General features: G+C 37.7%; 2 non-coding genes across 2 annotated transcripts; one reads left to right on the forward strand and one right to left on the reverse strand.

Annotated features, from left to right (window-relative positions):
• Positions 1–213: 213 nt before the first annotated feature.
• Positions 214–332, reverse strand: LOC114564723 (5S ribosomal RNA). The gene has a single exon (XR_003693820.1). It is a non-coding gene; the product is annotated as a 5S ribosomal RNA (ribosomal RNA).
• A 478-nt stretch (positions 333–810) lies between these two features.
• On the forward strand, positions 811–921 carry trnal-caa (transfer RNA leucine (anticodon CAA)). The gene is made up of 2 exons: positions 811–848; positions 876–921. It is a non-coding gene; the product is annotated as a tRNA-Leu (tRNA).
• Positions 922–7,545: the final 6,624 nt, after the last annotated feature.

The following is a 7,545-nucleotide window of genomic DNA, read 5'->3' on the forward strand; positions in this document are numbered from 1 at the left end:
ATGCCTTCGCCTCGGAAAATACATTTTAAATAGCTTTCTAGTGCCCCTGGTGGATATGTACGCGTATTACTGTAATCACGGATAAATAGCGATACAGAAGGCGATCCTTTGAGTTATTTCAATAGGTAAATTTGCATTCACCATACTTGTCAGCTCTGTCTCCAATAAAGAAGAAAGAGCAGCGCCCTCTGCTGATGAAAGACGAGAGTAAAAAGCTTACAGCACCGGGTATTCCCAGGCGGTCTCCCATCCAAGTACTGACCCGGCCCGACCCTGCTTAGCTTCCGAGATCGGACGAGATCGGGCGTGTTCAGGGTGGTATGGCCGTAAACAACTACGCATTAGGAACACAAGCTATTTATAGGAGGCGAAACATTTCCACAAGCCATTTGTGACTGTTTAGTAGATCTCCAATGGTGGGCTCGATGATTCTTCGCATTTCCTTTAAAATACTAAGGCTGGCTATCGATATTATATATTTTTCTAATATGTCAACCTATCATATCAAAAATCCAACAATGAATTGAACTGACCTTACTAACACGTATTATGATTGTAGCCAAAGCATAATTGGTTAGACGTCGACAGCGGAAATACACGCTACACGCCGTTTAAAGTCTGTTGATGTGTCCGTGAAAGTGATAGTGACACGTCTGTAAGTTGTAAAACACATGGTCGCTTTTACTAAACTAATAAGGTAGTAATAACTAATAACGCTCATAAAGCATTAAAAAACAACTATGACTCCACAGTTATAAACATCACTTAGCAGTAATCAAACAGCCCACTAGCCCGTGTCTAAGCACAGTTGTCAGGATGGCCGAGCGGTCTAAGGCGCCAGACTCAAGGTGATAAACCTTCCTCAAGTATGGGACTTCTGGTCTCCGAATGGAGGCGTGGGTTCGAATCCCACTTCTGACAATACTTTTTTTCCCCTGTAGCCTAATGACACATTAGCGCGTTTTCTTTTTCTTTGGCTACATAGAATCACAGTGGTTAAAATGGAATTAAATAGTATTTCATTTTTATTGCAGTGACAACGAGAAACAGTAAAGAGTCCTTACATGTCACACTTAATACAAATCTCTACAAGCTAATCTTAATGAATACAAATACATGTAAGCTATAAAGTATGTATTAAAGTAAAACATGTATAACCGTAAGAAGAATGTTCAAAGTCAATTGTATTTTAAATACATTTAATTAGGCTAGTACTTTTGCATAATAACTACATCATGCATAATGTGAAAACAATACAAGCATAAAAATACAAGCACAATGTTAAATATGATAAAACAAGCAGAATCAGAATCAGCTTTAATGGCAATGTACAGTTAGTGTGAACACAAACGGCTTTTTGTTACTCTCAATAAACAAAACTCTCACAAATAGACAAAACAAAGACAAGAACAACAAGGCTGAATAGGTGACCTTAAACATTTGACTATTATGCTATAGGTATATGTAAAAACACATATGCAAATACACATACATAAGGATTGTACACAGTAAGACAATTAGGGTTTACATGTTTAAATGTCTATCAAATATATATTTTACTTGAAAGGCTTGACTGTTAAAGGGCAACTACCTTTTTTTTCAACCGGTACCCTATTTTCCTATGTTTTAGTATAAGTGACTGATGGGAACAACAATGTTTGAAATTGGTCCAGTATTAAGCAAGATCGCTGCAGTTGGCAGCCGAGAAACCAGCTTCAATCTAAGTTAATATAAGGCAATTGTCCAGCCTATTTTCCTTTACAAAGGGGCTCATTTTGCCACTGACAGGCTCAGAATTATATTCTAAGTGTCTGACAACATTATGGTAAGGATTTCTAAGGAGATCGACCTTTCTGTTAAAGAGTATGATTTTTTTTAAACAAAAACATTGGCGAAATTACATTTGCTAAACCCACCACCAGACTCCATGTAAATAAACAGTATATTGTAGCATCGTAAAATACACTTCATTCAAAATCGACCGAAACAAAATAAAACTATGAAAAGCCCTTTTAGGTCGTCTTTTTTTTAATGGAGTCTGGTGGATTTAGCACTAGCGACTTCAGAACTGTAACAGAAAGGTCTCAAAGAGGTTTTAAAAGGTCTATCTCTGAAGGGATCCTTTCCATAATGTTTTCAGACACTTAGAATATTAATCTGAGCCTCAGTGGCAAAACAAGCACTTCTGTGAAGGTAAATACAAGCTGGACAATGGGCCTTTTTCACAGCAGACATTTTGACTTGTCATAGTAGGAAAAGCACAGCTGAAATTGATAACCATAACGATGGCTCAATTCCGTCAAATGTCCCAGTAAGTTATTTCAGTGAGTCAGCATGCACAATACCAGGGCCTCTCCTAAGTGGAATGCAGCCATTATTAATGGTTTTGAGTACACCTGTGCTTTTCCTACTATGACATGTCAACATGTCTGCCATGAAAAAGGTCTATTGCCCTATTACATTGTAGCTTGTTTTGCTGCAGACTGCAGCGTTCTTGTAGCCTATAGAAATCTAGACGCACCCTATCGGCAGCAAATGTAAATTGCAGCCAGGGGGTCTAGCAACTCTCTGTTGGCTTGCGAGCTGGAAAAGCCAAACTCTAGCCGGGCCAATCACATTGTGTATAGAGTCGGTGGGTGGGCCTACCATAATGACGGCAGGAAACTCATTTCCTCATTCATTCATTCAGTTTTTAGCCTATCAGGCGCATTTTAATGCAGTTTGTTATCTGCATGAATAAAAAAAACGTATTGGTTTATGTTAGGCAGACTAGCCTATAAAACGTTTTTTTCTCAAACATGTCATGTCCTTTTGTCGACGATCCCGTTGATGAAGAAGCTGTATTAATTCACAGAGAGAGATGGTCGGGAGATGATTCCCGACGATGTATTTTCATTTCCACATCACCGATTTGAGAGGGATTTTTTTGATCACAGTCCATTAGATATGTAGATAGGCCTACCTTATCCGTCCTCATATCACTAACAGCAACCATCGTGGACAGGCTTTAACATCCCAGCAGATTCTTTGTGTCGCATTAGGCTACGTTTTTTGCAAACGGCAGTTTTTTTTATAAAAGTGTAGCGGATCGTACTGTAATAGTAAAGCCATGCACCAACTCAAATCAGCTGTTCTGGAACCAAAAACTCAAAGTTTCCCATCTCAGGGTAAATCAACTCAGGCATCACGGTTAGACTCAGAGTTAGTTAAACCTCCTACCTGGAACGGACCCCAGATGTGTGAAAACATGGAGGCCACAACAACAAAAGATTTGCTGTTGTTTTCTTATAGGAGCATCCAAACAGCACATCACCACATAGGCATGTGACCTTGAGTGGTTAAGGTTAGGAAAGCCGATTGGTCAGGGGATACCAATAGAACCTGGGTGGTATTTCAGGTAGAAGGTTTAACAAACTCTGAGTCTAACCCTGAACTCTGAGTTGATTTACCCTGAGATGGGAAACTCAGAGTTTTCGGTTACAGAACAGCTGATATGAGTTGGTTCAATCAACTCGGAGTAGGTTAATGAGCGTGCACCACCACAATAAAAAGGCAGCATGAATGGAGCCATAATTCTACAATTCACCATGGTAACAACCACAAACAAACGGGTCAGTGGAAATACTCATGCGCACATACAGCGAGTTAAAAAACAACAACACAGCAGCTGGCTGCTGCAAAAAAGAGAGAATTTGCGTGGGAGAAAATTGCTGCTAGAGTAAATGCATATATTCCAATATAGTGTATATCATATTTAATCATAAGTAGGCCCTATAGCCTAACATTACTGGTGAAATGGTATTGAACCTATAATCTATTTCATTTAGATGCAATCCTGCGGGTGAAAAAGTAGGCTACTACGCCTAATCCCATTCTGAGGCTGCAGCATCATTATCAGAATTATAATTCATAATCTTTTATTTCAAAGGGTTTACATCATTCACCTGCAATACTGTGGAACTCCTTTAAAAAACGTTTAAAACACGTTTCAGATCGAGTCACACTCTTGCTACAGTGGCTTTACTAAAATGCTCCACATCACCAATGTTCGTGACACCGGTTACGTTTGCCTCTGAGGCCTGTACTACGAAGCAAGATCAACATAACCTGGATTTCTTTCAGTAATCCGGCTTCACTAACCCTAACAACCGGTGTCACAAAGGTGGTTATCAACTAGTTCAACCAACCCAGGTTTGTCCAATCTAGAGACGTGCGCGGTCACATAAAAGAGGCGGTGTTTGCGCACCACGACCAAACGCCAACATCTACCAGAAGGCGACACACGGCTCAAGAAGCCGATATGTAATTCCCTCCCATTAAAATATATAGCCTATATTTCATAAAAATACCCATGTTAACGGTTGTTGGTCTCTCAATGTTTTAACTTTTATGAGCGCACCCCTCTCTCCGCACTGAGCTCCGCCTGATCTTTAAGAACGGTGACGCCGTTATCAATCGACCTATTGATTGGTCAGTAGGCGGTGCTTTTACACTGGTTGATCTCTGATCTCCAACTTAACCTGCTCCCGACCAGGTTAGGTGTTCAGCTTGAGTTACCACGGCGATTGAACCCGATAACAACTGATCCACCTTCGTAGTGAAGAAAATCCTGGGTTGAGCCGTAAATTAGCTCGTTAACGCCAAATTCTGCTTCGTAGTACAGGCCACGGGCCATGTTGATCTTGCTTCGTAGTACAGGCCTCAGGTTAGGTTCACAGGCTCAGTTACCAGAGTAACTGACTCTGAGGTGAAGTTACCTCTCTTTCTGAAACAGAAAACCCAGAGTTTCCCACATCTCAGGGTTAACAAACTCAGAGTTTTCACTAAACCTGCTTTCTGAAATAGGCTACCACCCTGAACAAATGGGGTTACGTTACCTTGCGTAAGCATAGATGCCTGGCCAATAAATGCTATTGAAGGGCAGAGACAGAGCTGTCAAGGAAACAGCGTTGACGATGCAACTTTTTTGTAACATCTTTATTTAGAACAAAATTAAGCAAAAAAAATAAATTAATTCAGAGTCACTATTTAAAAGTCCCCAGCCGTTTAGAGTAGGCTATTCAAGTTTTATCATTTATTTTTATAGTGGATTCAACCCATGGATGTATTAAGAGAACGATTCAACCTCATTCGAAACCTGTGGTCCTCTGCACACCACACTGAAGCTTGTATAGTGGTAGGGCTATAAAGTAAAAATAAATTCAGACATAAGTGCATAGTTTCTGGCTTGGGGTTAGGGTTGGGGTTCTGTAGTGCATTTCATTAGGGGAGAGTTTACATGTGTATATTATTTTTTTATGATGATAACATTTTTAACCAAGAATTCAATATTCTTCTTCTTCAAGATTATTCCTAACTGAATAGTTTTGAAATAAAATAAATCTATATTTTGGAGGATGCAAATGTACAGAAGACAAAAATGTACTTAAGTCTAAAAAATAAAAAAAATAAAAAGATAAAAATGTAAAAATGTAATGAATAAATAAACATGGAAATAGATAAAGGTATAAATAAATATAGCAATACATAAATAATAATTGTCTTTCATCAGCAGAGGGCGCTGCTCCTTCTTTAGTTGAGACAGGAAAAACAGCACCAATGAAACATTTTTAACTGGGTTAGTTTTTAATATTTAACATTTTTAAATGTTTTTTATTTGGCAGTGTGGACTTTTGCTATTGTAGTCTACTTTTAATACATAAATTAAGAATTGAGAATACATAAATGTGTATTAATAAACACATGAATAAATAAATAAATGCTTAAAAAGAATAAATAAATGCTGTAATAAATATGGAAATAAAAAAAGAATAAATACATGCATAAATAAATAAAAGTTGAAAACCTCCTTCCTCATTAGACACTAACATAAATAAATAGTTCTAAATGTATAGTGAGGTCTCCCATCTAAGTAGTGAACCAGCCCAACGCTGCTTATCTTCCAAGGTGGGGCCTGTTCAGGGTGGTATGGCCACAAACAATTCTAACCAATGAACTCAAACTATAGATGCTTGTCTGCATGTTGTTCTCATAGCCTGGTCGCCTACAGTCTATGGTTGTTCTTCATGTGTGAGGATTTTCCCTTTCTTTAGCCTATCTTTAATTGATAAAGCTCTATAGCATCAACAACTCCAAAAAAAGAAGAGAAAACAAACCAACAGTGAATAGGACTAGGCCTACTACTCATGCACCAGGGGCCTGTTTCACAAAACCAAGATAAGGGATTAAGCTGGGATTTCCCTGTTATCCTGGATTAATTTAGCCTTGACTCAGTTTCACGAAATCACCATGGAGATTTATTCTGTGCAGCTAGCCTGCTCCCGACCAGGCTAACAGCCAGAATTTATTTAATCCTGGAGCTTTTTCTGATCACCCAGCAGTGGTTTTACCTTATTGTTATCAGCCTGGATTAAAATACCACAGGTTCATATTGCCGTTCATGTACTGTTATTATTTTGAAGTTGTGACCATTATTTTTTTATTTATAATTATTCATGTGACCGTCATTGTTACTGTTATATTGCTGTATGAAGACTGCTGTTCATATTGTTGTTAGAAGTTTGATGAATATATTACGGCAGTTGTTGAGATAATTAGAAAAGGCTGATCAAATTTCAAATGTGTTTTAAATTAAGTCTGTTACTAAGGGCAATACATACAATGCTGTACATTTCTATAGTTCCCCAATGCACCTTAAATTATTTTAGTGTATCATTTCTTTTTTTATTCTTTAACAATAAGGATCATGTTTGTTCCTCTTCCATGTGCATTGTATTTGGCATTCTTAGAACAAAATTTGTGTTGTCCAGTAAACTGGGACTATAATTTGGGAGGATTGTACAATTTAAATAAAATGTTTATAGTGTGCATTATATTTATCACTTAATTATCTTTATAGTTTCTAGATTTTAGAGTCCAATTTATTCAGTGTCTTTATTTTCTATGTCCATATATATGAGGGAGGAAGGCATGTAATATGTAGAGAAGGAAACTCGTCCTCTATAAAAAATTTAAAAAACGCGAGAAAAAGCGTGGCAGATAATAGCAGACAGACTGAATGATAGTCTAAAAATATACATTTATGAACTGCTCTTAACTGAAAGCATTCAATGAGTCACTTTTCATTTGCAAAACGAACAGTTGTAAACTTTGCATTAAAAGCGAGCAGTGTAAGTTAATATGACTTAGAAAATTTATATTTTTTAGCCCATGAGAGAGAGGAGAGTGAAAGAGATATTTACTCATATTCTAGCATTGTAGAAAATTGATCTTCATGGTAAATTTCCTGAGTAACATTATCTTCTGCTTACTTTTAAGGCAAAGAGTAGGCTACAACTGTTAATTTGTGCAAATGATTAGTAGCCTAATCCTTGAATGGATTGATTATGACGGCTTCAATTCAGAGCAGTGGTCAGTTAATAGGCTATATATTTAGGCTAGGCTATTTGCATTCATTGGTCCGTGATCGTCTGCTACCTTTTCTCTCGCTGTTTTATTTCAGCGGCCGTGTTTCTTTTCTTTTTATACAAATAATATGTTTCACGT

This window comes from Perca flavescens, chromosome 11, assembly GCF_004354835.1.
Source record: "Perca flavescens isolate YP-PL-M2 chromosome 11, PFLA_1.0, whole genome shotgun sequence".
Lineage (NCBI taxonomy): Eukaryota > Metazoa > Chordata > Actinopteri > Perciformes > Percidae > Perca > Perca flavescens.